The 18,267-nt window shown below is 37.1% G+C and overlaps 1 protein-coding gene across 4 annotated transcripts in view; it reads left to right on the top strand.

Moving 5' to 3' along the window:
- Akap6 (A-kinase anchoring protein 6) overlaps positions 1-18,267 on the top strand; it is a 589,717-nt gene that overhangs the window by 75,818 nt on the left and 495,632 nt on the right. For all 4 annotated transcript variants that reach the window (XM_046427476.2, XM_058573661.1, XM_046427475.2 and 1 more), the window contains one exon: positions 13,701-13,912. The gene's annotated coding sequence lies outside the window, so the exon portion shown is untranslated. The remainder of the gene's footprint in view (positions 1-13,700; positions 13,913-18,267) is intronic.

The following is an 18,267-nucleotide window of genomic DNA, read 5'->3' as shown; positions in this document are numbered from 1 at the left end:
TTGGTGTGATGCATTTCTTTGACTGTACTGAGTCTTTTATACAAGTATGCTGCCATCTTTCTTCTTATATTTGCTAATTAGGAAATATATTTTCCCCTTTGGAATTGCTCATTTTGGAAGAATGTTTCTTTATATATATGGCTTATGGTCAGAGTCTGACTCTATAATTTTTTTCTTTTTAAGCATATAGCTATGTATATATTATTAAGTAAACATTCTCCTTTATTTTCCCCATGGGAAGACATGAATTAAAAAAAAGGGTGTTCCAGTGCATGCATTGCATGCTTTTGGTTATTTTCTCAAACAATGATTAAAATCTTTCCCACAGGAGGAAAATTTACTTTTGAGGACAGGTAGAGGAATCCATCCAGTATTTTAAGTTTTTTTTGTTGGCTACACTCTGGTTAGTCTCCCAAACTTCTCTGTCATTTTCCCAGAGGTTTTCAGAATTAAACCGGGCCTGTCTTTCAGCTGGTGATTTGCATCTATCTGCTCTTTTCCTGACACCTGAAAAGTGATTTTGAACCTGGAAGAGTATAGTCTCTTAAGATTTGGGGATTTTGAAAGTCAGAGAAGGAAGAAGTTTAAGAGCACAAATGCCCATGAGTGTTTTCTCTTCAAGTATTGAGTGAATTAAGTTCACCACTCCATTTATAATTCTACCAGTTTCTTCTATTAGCATTTTTTTGGTGGGGGGGGGTGGGTACCAGGGATTGAACTCAGGGGCACTCAATCACTGAGCCACATTTCCAGGCCTATTTTGTATTTTAAGTAGAGACAGGGTCTCACTGAGTTGCTTAGCACCTTGCTTTTGCTGAGGCTGGCTTTGAACTTGAGATCCTCCTGCCTCAGCCTCCCGAGCCACTGAGATTACAAGTGTGGTGGTGCCTGGCAGCATCTTATATATAACAATGACATAGAGATACTGTGTCTGATACCAGTGTGGATGACAACTTACTGGACCAGTGTGGAGAAACCTATATCCATAAGCATTTGAATTTTCTCAGCTTTCAGGGTTTGCTTGATTTCTTATTGATTCACCATCTATAGATCAATGCCTATTTGCGTGTAAGACTTTATCTTTTTGGTGTGGGAACAGATAATCCATTGTACAGGAAAGAACAGTCTATGATAGTATTGCAATGATTGCTACTATTATTCTTATTGCCCTACTACTATTACTACTGCTATTGTTGTTACTGTTAACTACTGCTCTAACCATGATTATTGCTGCTGCTGCTGTGGATTCTGATGTAGCTAATACTGCTCCTTCTCTTCCTACTAGTCACCACTCATAATTTCATTTTTATGCTAGATGCTGTAAGATTTAAAAAATCAATTATCCAAGCCTTCAAGATGTTTATAGTCTACATAAGATTAACCTGAGAAATGGCTAGAAACCAGGCACAATAATTTTCAGTTGTATAGCATCATTATGTGTTAGATGCTTAACATAATTAGCTTATTTAGATAGCTTGACAATCCTCAGAGATGAGTCTTATTGTACCTTTTCAATGGATGAGGAAACTAGATCCAGAGATGGCAAGTGACTTGCCTTTGATTGCATAGCTAGTTTACAGAAGAGCTGGGATTTTTTTTTTTTTGAATCTTTTTTTTTTTAATTTTTTATTGTTGGCTGTTCAAAACATTACATAGTTCTTGATATATCATATTTCACAATTTGATTCAAGTGGGTTATGAGCTCCCATTTTTACCCCATATACAGATTGCAGAATCACATCAGTTACACATCCATTGATTTACATATTGCCATACTAGTGTCTGTTGTATTCTGCTGCCTTTCCTATCCTCTACTATCCCCCCTCCCCTCCCCTCCCCTCTTCTCTCTCTGCCCCCTCTACTGACATTCGTTTGTCCCCCTTATATTATTTTTCCCCTTCCCCTCAATTCCTCTTGTATGTACTTTTGTATAACCCTGAGGGTCTCCTTCCATTTCCATGCAATTTCCCTTCTCTCTCCCTTTCCCTCCCACCTCTCATCCCTGTTTAATGTTAATCTTCTTCTCATGCTCCTTGTCCCTACTCTGTTCTTAGTTACTCTCCTTATATCAAAGAAGACATTTGGCATTTGTTTTTTAGGGATTGGCTAGCTTCACTTAGCATAATCTGCTCTAATGCCATCCATTTCCCTGTAAATTCTATGATTTTGTCATTTTTTAATGCAGAGTAATACTCCATTGTGTATAAATGCCACATTTTTTTTATCCATTCATCCATTGAAGGGCATCTAGGTTGGTTCCACAGTCTTGCTATTGTGAATTGTGCTGCTATGAACATCGATGTAGCAGTGTCCCTGTAGCATGCTCTTTTTAGGTCTTTAGGGAATAGACCGAGAAGGGGAATAGCTGGGTCAAATGGTGGCTCCATTCCCAGCTTTCCAAGAAATCTCCATACTGCTTTCCAAATTGGCTGCACCAATTTGCAGTCCCACCAGCAATGTATAAGTGTACCCTTTTCCCCACATCCTCGCCAGCACTTGTTGTTGTTTGACTTCATAATGGCTGCCAATCTAACTGGAGTGAGATGGTATCTTAGGGTGGTTTTGATTTGCATTTCTCTGACTGCTAGAGATGGTGAGCATTTTTTCATGTACTTGTTGATTGATTGTATGTCCTCCTCTGAGAAGTGTCTGTTCAGTTCCTTGGCCCATTTGTTGATTGGGTTGTTTGTTCTCTTATTGTCTAATTTTTTGAGTTCTTTGTATACTCTGGATATTAGGGCTCTATCTGAAGTGTGAGGAGTAAAGATTTGTTCCCAGGATGTAGGCTCTCTATTTACCTCTCTTATTGTATCTTTTGCTGAGAAAAAACTTTTTAGTTTGAGTAAGTCCCATTTGTTGATTCTAGAAGAGCTGGGATTTAAACCTATGTCTATTGGGCTCTAAAACCTACAGCATTTTCCCTAGACAGGACTGTAGTCTTTAAATTTGAAAAATGAATTCTCTTTGTTATGTCAGTACCCACAATAGTATCTACAAATGGAAGGGCATGTATCATGAAAAAAAAAAAACTGAAGCATAAATAGAGAATATGAATGACTCTTAGTACTAGGTACTGAGACTAAAACTCAAGGCTCCCAATTCCCAGCCCTGTGCTCTGTTTCCCTTGTGGAGCAACAGTTGGATTACTATCTTTATAAACTGGCTCAGCAAATTCAGTGTTTTAAGTTTATTTTCTTGGCTGCACTCTGGTCAGTCTCCCAAACTTCTTTGTCATTTTCTTCAAGGTACCCAGGTTCAACTTGGGTTGTCTTTCAACTGGTGATTTGGGTCTTTTTCTGCACAGGCCCATAGCCTGAAAATTACACTAGGTGACCAGTCCTAACAATTGTTGAGATGAGCTTTCTTTGTCCACTCATGATGCTGCATACTTTGTATAACCATGTTCACTTTGATCAGGAGCATTGTCTTTGACCCTTGAGCAGCAATGGTGTTATAATGGAGAAATAAAAGCTTGGTGGTAATTGGTCTAGTAGCTTAATATTTCTTAGATCTGCCTATTGCTGTGATAAAAAATATTGAAAATTTAATACGTCCTCCAGTGTCAAATGGTACAAACAAAGTTTCCTTAGGCAAGATTTTTTTTTCCTATTTGCTGACCTCTAAAATGTGAGTGTTTATTGAAAGTTCTTTAAGGCAGTCTTTACTCTATGCTGTGTACATGGCTAATATTTTATGGATTATTGGAATGAACCCTGCCTCTTCTTTCATTGATGGCTGAATTCTGGATCATTGCTGAGGAATAAAGGTAGTGAGGACTGGATTGGTATGTTAATAAAGAAGGATCTGTGTTCTAGAGGTAAATGCATTTTGGGGGTTATGCATTATCTTGGAGGTTTAGAAAATAGACTCTGTTGGCTCATGGTTGGGTTCAAATCCTGATTCTGCTGTTTAATAGCAGCAAATTCTTGGCAACTCTAGAAACTCCATTTCTTATCTGCAAAATGAGGATCAATATTTTTCTCCTAGGATTACTTAAGGATTAAATGAGTTAATGATACCCTAAAAGTGCCTGTTGTATAGTTACTATTATAATAATAATTATTAGAATTTTTATCTCATTTGTTCTTTTTTCATTTCTCAAAAAGTAACTCACATTTGATTAAAATATTTGAATGCCTTGTTCTTCTACTGATTCTGTATACATGCTTCTTTAGTAATTTAAGATGAGAGTATATATTTAAGATAACTTATAGATAAACTAAAAAATGAGGAAAATAGACCAACTTAGAGATTAATCAGGTCCAACGCTAACTAGCCATGGAAACTGGCAAGTCATTCAGATTCTTTAGTTTCCTATGGCTAGTTAGTGTTGGACCTGATTATCTTTCCACTTGTCTAGTTAGTGCCTTTCCCACGGACGGCATGCACTGCTTTGTAGTTATCAGTGGTTGTGGATGGCTGGCAGTCATCCATTCCTCCAAAAAATTATTCATTAGCTTCCAACTGAGTGGATTGAATTCTAAGGTAATTTAGGAATCAGATCAGATTTGTGAGGGAAATAACAGAGGGAAGGACTTGGTTTCTCCTTAAATCCCACCACCTAAGTGGTAGTTGCCCATAAAGCGGGCTTCTTTTGAAAAAGAGGACTCCAAAGCTGACTCTCAAATCTTTCAGTGCATGGGAACCTTACACAACCTCAGAAGCAGCATTTCACTCAGGCTCAGATTGTCCCCTTGCCTGGGGTGGGATAGGCATTGATGTTTGCCTGCTTAAAAACCAACACTTGAAATCCTACATATAAAAACAGTATTGGCTCATTTTCACCTTTGGGGCACATTTTTTTCCTTCTGTCTTAATTGTTGTAGTAGATTAGTGGTATTGTACAGCATACCACTAACAATTTAAAACCTGAACCACACATTATTATAGCATTGACCAACCACAGTGGTTACTCTAAAGTTAGGCCATACTTCTTGGGTGTTTTAAGATGTTAAGCCCTGGGCCAGTGTGCCAATAAAATAGGCTCTGGAGTGTCCTTTAATCTTGGTTAGGAAAAAGGTTCTCTCTGGCCAAATTCCATACAAGAGCTGCATAAGCACTATAAACATAGAACTGGGTAAAAATAACAGTTTAATTACCTGATTTTGTTCTTTTTGCCATATTTCAATGTAAATCTTATTTTTGTAACATTTATACATATGATAATTTATGTTTACTTCTAAGTCTGTGTCTGTGTTATCCTTTTCAAAAGAATTCTATGAAGTATTATTTTATATTATAGTGAAATGTTTTTAATTGATAAAAGTAACTGATAGAATGTTAACTCTATTAGTAAATTAGTAATTTAAGAGTCAATTACCAAAGTAAGAGGGAAAGAAAGTGTTATGTGAAACACTCATTCTCACCTAGTTTTAAAACTTTCTCTGTGTGTATTTATGTGCACATATATTCATGTTTGGTAATTTGATGTTTTTGATTACATGTGTTTGGCTGAGTAGGGTTGGAGAATGGGAAAGATTAAGTCTTTTGAGTTTGACAAACTCAGGTAAAGTAGCATTTACTAATAAGCAAGGTACCCAACAAATATTTGCTACACACCTATTCTGCTCTCTGCTCCAGAAGATAAAATTCTTTTTTTTTTTTTAGTATTTTATTTTTTATTGTTGATAGACCTTTATTTATATGCAGTGCTGAGAATCAAACCCAGTGCTTCACAAATGCCAGGCAAATGCACTATTGCTGAGCCCCAGCCCCGGCCCTGATAAAATTCTTTCCTTGGAGAAGCTTCAAGTTGTTTTCATGATAGATACACACCCGGGTAGTAGAACATAAGGCTCAGCTAGGACATAGGATTTCAGCTCTCTTGTTTGTTTTGTGGTAACCTAGTGAATGTAAAAACATTTTTGTCAATGGCATGTGACACTCCATTTTCGTTAGAGCTGATTTTTTTAAGAGTGCATTATTGGATTATTCACTGAAGAAAATGTTTCTACTCTGAAACAAGCCTCTTTTATGAGAGCTGCGTGTGACTTCCTTATAATGAATCATTTAATGTATTAGTTAACTGAACAAATTTTACCTATAAAGGTATGATATAATTTCTTTTCCACAAAAGAAGGAACAACTTTAACTTCTTACAAGTTATCTTAGAAATCCCCATTTTTCTAGAATATATTATGTTCATACTGGAAGAATATTTATAAACAAGAGTTGACTAGTTCATTAATAATTCTTCTCAGGTAAGAGATGGAATTTAGATTAAAGACCATGTGGGCTTGAAAATCCTGTGTTACAAAACTCTGATGTAAATAACTTAAAAACAGTTACCATGATCACCATTTCTACCATCTCTTGCCAATGGAGACTCTGATGACACAGTATGTTTTTTGCTGATTTCCTTTGTCATTTAAGGTCAGATCTTTTCAGAAGCGAATTACTTTTTAGTATTTTAGGCAGCAAAGAAAGGGATAAAAATTTACACATGTAAGCCTTAAGAAATCTTTTTACTATTTCAAACCCTGGGGTGATAAAGAAAAAAACTGCTAGTAAATTTGTCTTTGCCTGGAATAGAAATAATGGTACTTTTCTTTAAAAAAAGAAATTAAGAATTAAGAAAAACTTATTTTAAAATTACTTATGCCTAGAAATGTACCAAAGGTTATGGAGAAATCAAAAGTTGTATACTGGCCTGTGGTTGTAGCTCAGTGGTAGAGTGCTTGCCTAGCATGTGTGAGGCACTGGGTTCAATCCTCAGCACCACATAAAAATAAAAAAGTAGAGGTATTAAAAAATAAAATAAAGCATCAGGCATCAAAAAAAAAAAAAAAGGTTGTATGCCTTATGGTGAATAGTCAAGATTAAGACATATGAAAAAATTAAATGGTAAAACAGGAAAGCCCAGAAATACCAGTGCATGGTTTAAATAGTATCTAACCTTTGCTTCATGTGTTGTTCCTTGCCCTATATGAAGCAGTTCTCTTTGCTTCCATTAGAACATTCAAGCCATTTGGCTCCCTATTGAATGTGTTTGAATCAAAACAAAGCAGCAGATAACTCTGCCTCCATAAAGTCAGGTAAGAGAACAATTTCAATTTCAGAAGAATGACCGGGAAATCTTTGAACCTGTTAGAGCATGTTTCTGTGGGCAAAAATCACCCAAGGGCCCCTCAGCCTGCAAATCTAGTGTTCATTCAGGAAGTATATGCTCTTCCTGGACTTGTTGAGACTTTTTGGCTTTTGCTGATGAAAATTTTACCTGAAAGATGACAAAGAAATGGAGCTTAGTCTAACTGAGGCATATGTTCACTTTACAAATTTAGGAATGTCCAGGAGAAAAGATGGATAATGCCTTGCATCTCCCTTGTGAAGAGTTCTTGCCTCTTCTGGTCCCAACACCAGTCCTTTGAAGGGGTCTGATCTCTAAGACTTGTGAATTGCTCAGGGTCCTGAGCTTTCCTTTCCCCTTCCCCAGGAAACATGATAATAATGCCTATGGATATATTAAGCAGTTTCTCAGATGGCTTTGTGAATCAGGTTTCTGTTTACTATGACTGAAACCTCAGCCCATACTGGCTTAAGCAGAAATGGGGACTGTTTGGCTCATAACTGATAAAGCTAGACTACACTGATTTCTGGTTCAAGTAGTGTCACTAAAACTGTTTCTTATTCCTCAATTCAGCTCTGCTGTCCTTCATGTGTGGCTTGATTCTTAGATGGCTTTCATGGGTGCAAAATAGGTACACAGCTTTAGATTTGATGTCCTTTCACATTTAAACCTAGTCGCCAAAATTGATATCCAATAAAATACCTCATTTCATCGTATTGGCTTCAATGGGATCCCATACCCATCTTTGAATGAAAAAACTTCTGTGAATCAGGAAATGCAATAAACTGATTGGCCCAAGACTGGGTCACATACTCCATTATCTTGGTTGGATTTTCACCCAAAGCATCATAAATTAGAATGTGAAAGAAGTAATGTCTAAGAGGAAATAATAAATCTAAGCATCAGATAATAGTGATAACTGAGTTTTTATCCTATTGCTTCAAGTTCTATTCTGGTTGTCAATGATTAAAAAATCTTTAGGAAACAATTTCTGCTTTTGCATGGTTACTGAAGGAAAGCAGAAGGGATGTAGAACATTCTACAATTATAAGAAACACAAATGTCCACTGTAGTTTAGTGTCCAAATATTTTTGGCCTCTAGATATTCTCAGATAGATATAAAATATACTGATTGAAGCAGCATCCACAATCAGAATAGACTTATGACCATATAGGTTTGTGGTAAAGTGTCTGAATACTTGTTTTATTTTGTGAATGAAGGTTAGTTTTAAAGCCAGAATTGTGTACTTTTGGTAGAGGATTCCTTTAATCCTTTCTCCTTCTGCATGAGAATTTGACCTTTGGTTAACTCTGTAGCTTTGTTTTTCTGGAAACCTGAAAGTAGTAAAATGTCAACTATGTTGCTAGGCAGCATTGCTTAGGATAAAAATGACCCATCGTTAGTAAAAATGCCTATGTTGGAACAGGGGAATTACTACCTGGACTGGCTCTAACTCTGCTCTTCCAAGGGGGTTGCTTGCCTATTCTGTCATAACACTGGACCATCCACTGTATTCCCTGGCTACATCTGAAGTAGGTGATGAGGTACAAGCCTTCCCTAGTAGTTGGATTAACATAACTATGAATCCTAAAAGGAAGTCATGGTGTTGGTCTTCTCTGATTTCAGTGACTCTTATAATTGGGCATGTCTCTCCCGAGGATCCTATGGAGTTGTTACAAAGATATTGCCTCTTTGTAAGGAATGAGGTTTTAAAGGCTGGGCACTCTTGACTCTGCCTAGTGTGTTCTTGTCTCATTGTTCTTCAGCTGTCACCTAGAGGCCAGATATAATAGTTCATGGACACTGGATTGTTGCATAGATTGCTGCAAGAATGCTTAATAAGAGGCATAACCTATGCTGCTCTGCTGGCAAACTGAGTGTGCTGCTGCCAAATATTGACTAAAATAGTCTTGTGCTCCTAAATGTTTAGTTGAGCTTTAGACCCACTGAAGGTACTGCAGACACATATATAAATTGCAGCCTAAAACAAGGATAATATTCCTGATCTTATGATGTAGCAGAGACTAAAGAACTGTGCATTATGCTTGTTTCCTTTTCTCCCTGGAGAAAACAAGAGATAGACTTTGTTTCCCAGCCTCTTACAGTAGATAAGGCCATTTGCTTGAATTCTAACCAGTGGAGTGTGGGTAAAATGACTAGTATGTCCATAAAATTCTTCCCTATGCTATCTCTTATCTTCTTTCCCTAATTGCTCAATTAATTCCAAAGATAGTAAGGTTGTAGTAGAAGGTGAAATCCCAGGATAGTCAGAGTCCCTGAAATGATTATATATAGATGGTCACCTGTAATCAATAACATCTGCTCAGATTTCAAAATCTGACTAATAAAATTATTTAGTCAGGGTAATTTTGGGGCTTACCTGTGAAATCATTTATTAAGAAATGTAGACCTGGGGCTGGGATTGTGGCTCAGCGGTAGAGCACTCGCCTAGCACGGGATTCTCAGCACCACATAAAAATAAGTAAATAAAATAAAGGCATTGTGTCCATCTACATCTAAATATATATATATATATATATATATATATATATATATATATATATATATATATGGACCTGATGCATTTTCTGGAATGGCTTTAAGATTTTTTTAGATCCTAAAATATAAACACATTTACATCATGAGCTACTGATTCGGAAAACAAAACTCGTTTGCTTCTGAAATCATGAGAAACTGTGATGTAATTCCTACTTATAAATTAGGGAAAATGGTTGGGGGAAACATTTGTATAAATGTAGTTACCTATGGTAACATGAAAGTTCTGTCTTGTCAGTTCATATGGCAGAGAATAATTGGAGGCCAACTGAATCATAATGGAGATAAGTTTAATTTTTTCCCTTTTCTGTAGCCCCCCAGGCTAAATTGGGAACCCAGGGGATTTCTAACCCATTGTGTTCACTGTCATGTTTCTTATGCTGTGGTTCAATGGCTGATGGAACTTTAGTCCACAAAAAAAGGATTCTAGGGTTAAATAAATTAAGAAAGCACTTGTGTACCATATTTCTTCCTATGAAAGAGTCTTAGTACATATCAGAAGATTATAGTTTCTGAGAAAGTCTGCAATAAAGGATACACCCCCCTTTTTTTTCAGTACTGGGGATTGAATATAGGAGTGTTTTATCATTGAGTTATATGTCCAGCCCTTTTTTTTGTTTTGTTTTGGGATTACGGTCTTGCTAAATTGCCAAGGCTGGCCTCAAACTTAAAATCCTGAGAGAAACCTATTTTTAACATTATCAGTTAATAAATATATAACATAATATATAACAAATTTAACATTAAGTTTAGTATTATTAATAACTAATATATAGCTTATAATTTTATAATATATTTTATTAAATAGTGTTTAATGTTTTATTAAATATTTTTTGTTATATTAAATTCTAGTCACTTTATCTATAAACAGACTATTTATCCATAATAAACTAGCCCCAAATCCCAATATCTTAAGATAATAAAGGTTTATTTCTCACTTATTATAGCTCAGTGTGTGTCAGTAGATGGTTTGGAGAAAATGACTCCACCCCATATAGTCATTCAGGGACCCAGGCTGTATTCAAAGTTGGGTCCATTTCAGGGCTTCAGATTTCCACTGGATTCTTGCAAACAGCTAACAGCAGAGGGAAATAAGAAGGCATACTTGCTCTTGACTGTCTTTGAAAATGACTTCAGATCTACTCCCATTCCATTGGTAAGAATTACTTCTAAGTGTGCCTAGGAGCCAGAGAAATGGGGCTTGTTGAACACTCCTGGTACTCTCCGCAAGTTGTCCTGCTGACCTCCAATGTCTCTTTGCTCCCTTTCCCTCTTCAAAGAACATACATCCTAAATGAGCTACTTAATATGATATTTAGTCTCTACATTTAGCTTAAGTCCAGGATTTTTTGATGGTATTTTAAAAAAAAAGAATTATCTCCATTGAGGAGATTGGGAGACATATGTCTCATGGGTTTTAAAGCCTATTTATTTAAAGCCTATTTATTAGGTTGAGAGTCATTTGGTCAGCTGTCTATATTCCATTTAAAATTATTTTTAAGGATTTCTCACAGCGATTATGAAATCCCTTTAGTTACTCAGGCATGAAACTCCCTGCTTCGATTTACTGATCTTACCTTGATTCTGTTCTCCAGGAGAAACTCATCTGTTCACAGTTACCTGTGGTTCTAGCATTGTCCTCTGGGAGGATCCCCCACCAGTTACCTTTTTCTGACTTCACATGAAGAGAAGGTTGAGTGGTAGGCTCTCTTCTGTAACTGTGTAGACTTTGAAGGTGATTTCCTTGTTTTTATCCCATAGTCCAGATTCTGAGGACTAAAGAGCCTTCACTAATAAAGTTAGTGTGCTGTTAATGATGATACTAGCAAGGTCTGTCATTTTTATGATGCTTGTGGCTTATCAAATATTATTATATACATTATTGAATGCAATCCTAAAAAACCCCTGGAGCTGGGATTGTAGGAGCAAAAAGGCCATTGGGAAGTACAAAGTGAACCACCAAACACCCATTCACAAAGCAAGGAAACACTCATGACTTGCATCTGCTAAAAAGGGCTTAAAAAAAAATCCAATTCAGGCCAATCTGTGGGCCAGCTATTCATCTAGTTCAGGTTGTTAAGTCTGACCTGGTCTCAGATTTGATGAGCTATCTATTCTTCCCCACCAAATAAATTACTTGATGCTGGCAAAGGGGACTCACAAGATTCTTCTCATCCTGTGAAGCCATATTCAAACTGAAGCACCTGGTCCCAACCTGCCCTTTCTTCTCTATAGAATCATGGGATTTTAGTTCTGGAGAGTCTAATCTTGTTCTAAATGGCTTTTACTCCATCTTCTCCAGAGGCTGATGTGTTCTTCATAGATACTGGTAGGGGCCAGTTTATAGCAGACAAGCTTAGGGAGTGGGAGTGAAAAGGGTCCACCAATCTTGGCTCTGGCCTTCTTATATCTCTGCAACCATGGCAGTTCAGCTTTGATCTGTATTATCATTAAAAGAAAAAGTTCTGCTACTAATAGAACCCCTGAAAACTATTCAGGGTAAATCTTTCATGTCTGTAGATGAAACTCCTGAGGCCCAGAGAGGTTTACTGATTGGCCCAAAGTCATACAGATGCTTTTGGAGGAACTAGCATCATGTGTGGGTTTACTGAATCCCAGGTCAGTGCTCTTTGCACTGGAGTGGCTCCTCTTAATCTTCCTTGGTGTGTGTGGCATGTGATCTGAGATAAAAGCAGGGAGTCAGGCTCTGTCTTGCTGTTGAGAGCATAGGTGACTTGAGCAGGCAGCTCACTTATTTCTCTTGGTCTCTTAGTTCTTCATTAGGTGAGGCAAGATCAATCCTGGCTTCCCACGCAGAGCATGGTTGCTCTAAGCAAGGCTGATGGTGCACCCTGCTAGGATCTTGGCACCTCTCAGGCATTTTATCAGCTCCTATTCACAGAGACACTGCCTGAATTTCTTCTGTACTCCACACCCGCCTCCATGCTGTTGATCTACAGTTCTGTTTAAAATTTCAAGTATTATAGCATAATTGTTTCATTATATTTTGGGATTTTAGAATGTTGTTTTTCCTCAGAGTTGTGAATATAGAGTGGATATAGGTCAACTTGATTCTGTCTTTACCAGTGGCCTGCAAGTATTAAATATGCAAGAGATGGTCTGCTCTATCCAAGTCTCCTTTCTCCAGTTGTTGCCATATGATGTTTATTTCTGCTCGGGACTGGAAAAAAGTGTTTGCTTTTCTTTTACCAACTGGAGAAATAATGCACTGTGTCTAAGTGAAATGTGGCTTTCACACAGTTCCAGCTTCTATGGGGGAGGGGTGTGAATAATCTATGTGGTAGGCTGTCTTATTGCCCCAAAGGAAAAAAAAAAAAAAAAAACAGACTTCAATATTTGGAATGCCAATGACTTAGGACATTTCTAGCAGGTCTGTCCCTTGTTCAAACCAACAGATTTAGTTCCAGAAAGGATTCTTGCATTTTGGCCATGAGTAGGAAGAGTTCTTTGTAGGTCAAGGGAATAGCCCCTAGAAATTGAGGGTGCTGTGGTGCTCCCCCACTCCTAGAATCCAAACCTCCTTGCACTGCTGTTCAGAGTTTAGGTTTAGATGAGTGCTGAGTAACTATACATAAGGATGTTCTGTAGGTTGGTGCCAGGGGGCAGACTTAGTTGGCCAATAGTTTGCCTGTGTTTTGAGAATTAAAGTCTGTTTACTTTAGAAGTAGAAATACTTGGTCAGCTATTTATATTTGGTTTTTAAGTATTTTTCTTCTCTCTGCTTTTTTCTTTTGGTCTTTGACAGAAGCAAAAAATCTTTTTAGTAATTGTTAAAAAGGTATCATAATGCTACTATTCAGAGAGGAAAAATTATCTTGTAATTTTTTGATCAAATTTTCTTATAGAGAATCATTATACATTTGAATTTTTATTTGCTGTGTACTAAATCTGTATTCCTCTCTCATCTTTTTTCTAAATGTATAACAACAAAGGGGAGGTAATTTTAATTTTTTCCAAAGTGATTTTAGGGAAATCCCTATTAAACTTATGAATTTTAGTCCAATGAGGAATCCTCTTCCTTTGGTCTAAATTTTGCATATTGTCTGTTTCTTACAGGGCTTCCGTATTGTCTGAGGCTCCACTGGAAATGCAGCAAGGATTCCTAGCACATCCCAGTTGCCATAGCAACAGCAGTCTTTCCCATAATGAGCTGCATCATCTGAACTGATGTCACAGCATCATGCAGCAGGTCAAACAAGGCATCTCCTAGTATTGCATCCTACAGATGTGCCATAAACATCAAAAGAAGACGGTGGGAGCAGGAGATGGTGAGTGTTAAATGTCTGGACCTTAATTGCACGGCTGTTTTGTTGGCTAGTTGGTGTCTGCTAAGGCAGAGATTGGGGGATGTTTTCTGCTTAAAATGGACTGGGGAAAGAAGGGTTGTTTTGCCTAAATCTGTTTTTCAGGCTGCTGGGTTAAGACAAAGGCCTGTAAGAGTCATACAGGAATCAAAATATAAAGAATTATTCTTGCTCTATCTCTGTATGTTATTTTTAGTGTTCTTATAGAATTTTTTTATAAACATGATGATTTTCTATTGAAAAGCCATGGGTAAGCTCTAAAATGAGTAGTTTACAGTATTTAAACATTGTAAGGATATATATTTCTTTTTTTATGGTGCAGAGCTAATTGGTCCCCTGTTTGTTCTTGTGATTAATGAAATAGTTATTGATTTTTAGTATGGAATTCAGTATGTACCTCGGTTGGGTTTCAGTTTCTTCATGGTAAGGAACGAATGCTGAATAAGCATTTGATACCCTGATGTGAAAGAGAATTTCTTGCATATTCTGGAAAGAATTTATTAAAAGCATAAAGACTTAAACAAAATGGAATTAGTTAAGCCTTTTGATTTATGTGGTGGTTCTTCAATTCACAACCTCCATAGTTAGTTGAAAGACTGCCACAATATTTTTCTGTCTCTAGCTAGTCTCTAAAATAGCTGGAGTTCTTTTCAGGCTGACTTGTAACTGAGAAAGGAACAAGTCTTTTCTCTGCGGCAGTTGCAGTCAAGGGTAACCCTGAGGAGAGCCTCTGGAAGTGACAGTGGTGTTGCTATCTCTTGCTTAACTTTAACCAAAATCTGGTATGATGAATAAATATTAGAATCCTCAGTGATTGCAGGGTGTTTAGATCCTTGGACTCAGTCATAATCCTGACTCAATTCTGAAACTCTAGATAAATATGTTATGTATCTTTTTCATCTCAACTCTTAGCTCAGTCTTTAGGTATCTTCATCATCATCATCATATTTGCATCATTTTTTTCTCCTAAAAAATAGAGCCTAACACTGTCAGTAAGGAGTAATGTGTTGCCTTTTGTTTTGGGAAATGAAATGGATTTCCCTAGTGCAACTGATTGCTACTGGGGAGAGAAAGGAGGAGGCACATGTCAGTTCAATTGATCAATATGTCCACTTAGAATCAGGGAGTGGTCTTGTGATTCTGTGCTGCCGAGTTGACAGTATTTATTTGAAAAGTCTCACAGGAAAGAATGGCAACCCTTGAGTTTCTTTTCTTTTAGCCTATTTATTGAGCCTAAAACAAATATATCACAGGAAACAGGAAAAGCAATACCTCTAGCCAGCTTGGAGGTTTTTTTTTTTTTTTTTTTCCTCAGAGTTGAGCATATTGGTCCCATTAGGCACTAGCCTGAGTGAAAGAGCTCAGATTTTAATTAGTTTGTTTATACCACATCACACACATGCTACTCTGTTTTTTAAGCTTATATGGCTGACATGCAGCTATGTGAGATAGGAGAGGTCAGCTCAGCCTGGCTTTATCGCAAGCACTTAGGAGTATGAATTGATCATTGCCTGCCGTTTTATGTCGCATAATGTGAACAGAAAGCTCTGTCGGGACTGCTGGGTGTGAACACAGCTAAGTCGGCAGCTCTAAGGTGACAGGGAGGAGTGTTAGATGGTGATGGGGGAAGGGAAAGTATGTCTAGTGACTGGATTACAAGTCTGGAGAAAAATCATTCCTTGCCCATTAGAATTCTTCTAAAGTATTACTTCCAATGAAAAGCAATGAAGAAAGACTTGTTTGGTAACATGAATTGCTAGGAGTAAAAAATAACCAAAGGCAGAATTTTAATGAGTTTTCTATTTGTTTAATTCTTGTCTCTTTTGTCTAACAGTGCTCTCAGTTGCTTCATCATCGGTGATTTATACAATTACTGGAAGTCGCAGAGGCCAGATTTCTTTAGGGCAGTGTTAGAAAAAGTAAAGTCATGCTTTGAGGGTGGGTGTGGGCTGACGCAGTTATCTAGTGGAATATCCTCCCAGTTCAGACAAGCGTGATTCTCCTAACCCCAACAAGTATTCAAAATGCAGTTAATAGTTCTTCAACTTTATGCTTATGTGTTCTTTTGCTCTAGGAGAACAAAGCCCTGGTAATGAGAGCTGTCATCCAGGTCTTCTGTTTCTTCTTACAGCCTGTGCTGTTCTCTGATTAGCTGTGTGTCTTAATTACTGGCTAAGTCTATTTCAGTTGCTGTAGTTTTAATATATCCCCAAGGGGTAGATGCTGTGTGTGTGTGTGTGTGTGTACACGTGTGCACCCATTTGAGTAAGGGGAGAGATTTCTCTGGTTGCCTTTATTGGTGTCTCACTGAAATTTTCTAGAATTTAGAGAATTTTGTTTCATAGTAAAAACTGAAAAATCAAGACTGTATTTATTGTATAGATCATGTAAACCTTACAAGAAGCTAATTTTACACCATACTTACAGCTATGGTTTTCATACTGAATTACAAAGTTTCAAAGAAGTTAATTTTCAAAGAAGTTAATTCTTTGCTGATAGCTAGGCCATGGTAGAAATGATAAAATTAATAATCATATTAACCAACCACAGCTATCGTTTATTCAGTTATTATTATGTATCAGTTATGGGACTAAGCTTTGTATGTATCTTTTTTTAATATTTATTTTTTAGTTGTAGTTGGACACAATACCTTTATTTATTTATTTATTTTTATGTGGTGCTGTGGCTTGAACCCAGGGCTTCGCACATGCTAGGCAAGTGCTTTACCGCTGAGCCACAACCCCAGCCCTGCATGTATCTTATTTAGTCCTTATAATGACATTATGAGGTACAGAGTAATAATCTTACTTTATAGGATTAGGTTCTATTATTTACATTTTGCAGAAACCGATTCTTAGGTTATGAACTTGGCTAAAGTCACATAGTTAATAAGTGATTGGGTCAGGATTCCAAACCAGTGTAATCTGGCTATGCATCCCACATGCTTACTCACAGTCATCCCAGTTTTATGACATCTTAACTGCACATACCATACAGATCAGTCATCAACACTGTATTATATATACCCCACCCTTCCTCATTCTAATTGGAAAATCAGATTTCACATGTAGAACAAAATCTCATTTACTACATGAAGATCTATTTTACTGTAAGGATGAGTGTGAATCTTGGTCAAATGTGAATATTTACTCTTATCCTAGAGATTTAAATCATGCAGAATCAATGCACAGACCTTTTGCCATGACTCTTTCTTGACATATCTTTTTAGCAGGACCTGTATGTGGAAAAAGCTACATAAATGAGTGTGGGCGTGATGGAGTGTCACTAAAAAGCATGTCTTAGACCTGAGTCATTAATGATTCAAGTTTGTTGTTCCTGTTCTATCAGCTACGTATGTAGTGGCTCTGCTAACTTTAAGACATGTGCATTCTCTGGCAATACCAGGCAAGGAAGAGAAACAAACTTCTCTCACAGCATGGAAGATGTGAAGGTGTGATCTGAATCTATCTCTTAAGTAAAAAACATAAAAAGAGACTTCTTTTTTTTCTGAATGTGTTAGTGGCTGAAACCAAAAGCTGTCTTCTGACCAAGTACAAGAATGACAGTCTTGTGCAACATCCTGGAAGTCTTGTGTTTGAGGATAGATGATACAGTCATCTCTGCATCATCTTGCCCATCCCCAGCTATCCACGCCCAGTGTCATTACTGGGCTCTAAGGGCCGTTCTTTGTTTTAGTGTGGGGTTAATGCACGTACTGACAGCACATTGATATTGATTCCAGAATGGTGAATACTTAGAAATATTCCACAGGGCTTATTAGCCTCTTGTAGGTTCTGGGAAGAAGTTAACCTCTATCCTAGCCTGTTCCAAGGAGGCTAAAGCTCATGCCCGCATGAGGTACAAGAATGAGAGACTGACAGAAAGCAAGAGAGCTTCCAGGCACAGTGACTATAGGAATTAGGTACCAATTAGGGAATAAAATAGTGGAATTAAGGGAAGTTGGTGATCCTGCTGCATATCTCTGAAGCCCTTCTATTTCCAATCCTAGAATCAGTGAAAGGCATTTTTTAAATTCTATGATTCAATTCAACAAATATGGAGTATTCTATGTCCAGGCATTGTTAAGGAACACAGCAATACATATGACATATACAAATCCTTTCCCCAACTACATTCTGGAGGGATGACAAAAATAAACAAATAAATTTGTATTAGAATATTTTCCTGTGTGATTCTGCAATGTATTTCTATTCACTTCTATTCCATGTGCTAGTAGATAAATCCATTATCTCCACAAATATGTAGAGGTGCATATACATATATGGTTCTATATGGTTTTTGCTGTGTTGAATAATAAA

Source organism: Marmota monax, unplaced genomic scaffold, assembly GCF_021218885.2.
Source record: "Marmota monax isolate L192 unplaced genomic scaffold, Marmota_monax_Labrador192_F-V1.1 WCK01_AAM20220418_F8-fsc00222, whole genome shotgun sequence".
NCBI classification, from domain to species: domain Eukaryota; kingdom Metazoa; phylum Chordata; class Mammalia; order Rodentia; family Sciuridae; genus Marmota; species Marmota monax.
The sequence above is the reverse complement of the archived record's forward strand: the minus strand, read 5'-3'. Positions and strand labels throughout refer to the sequence as shown.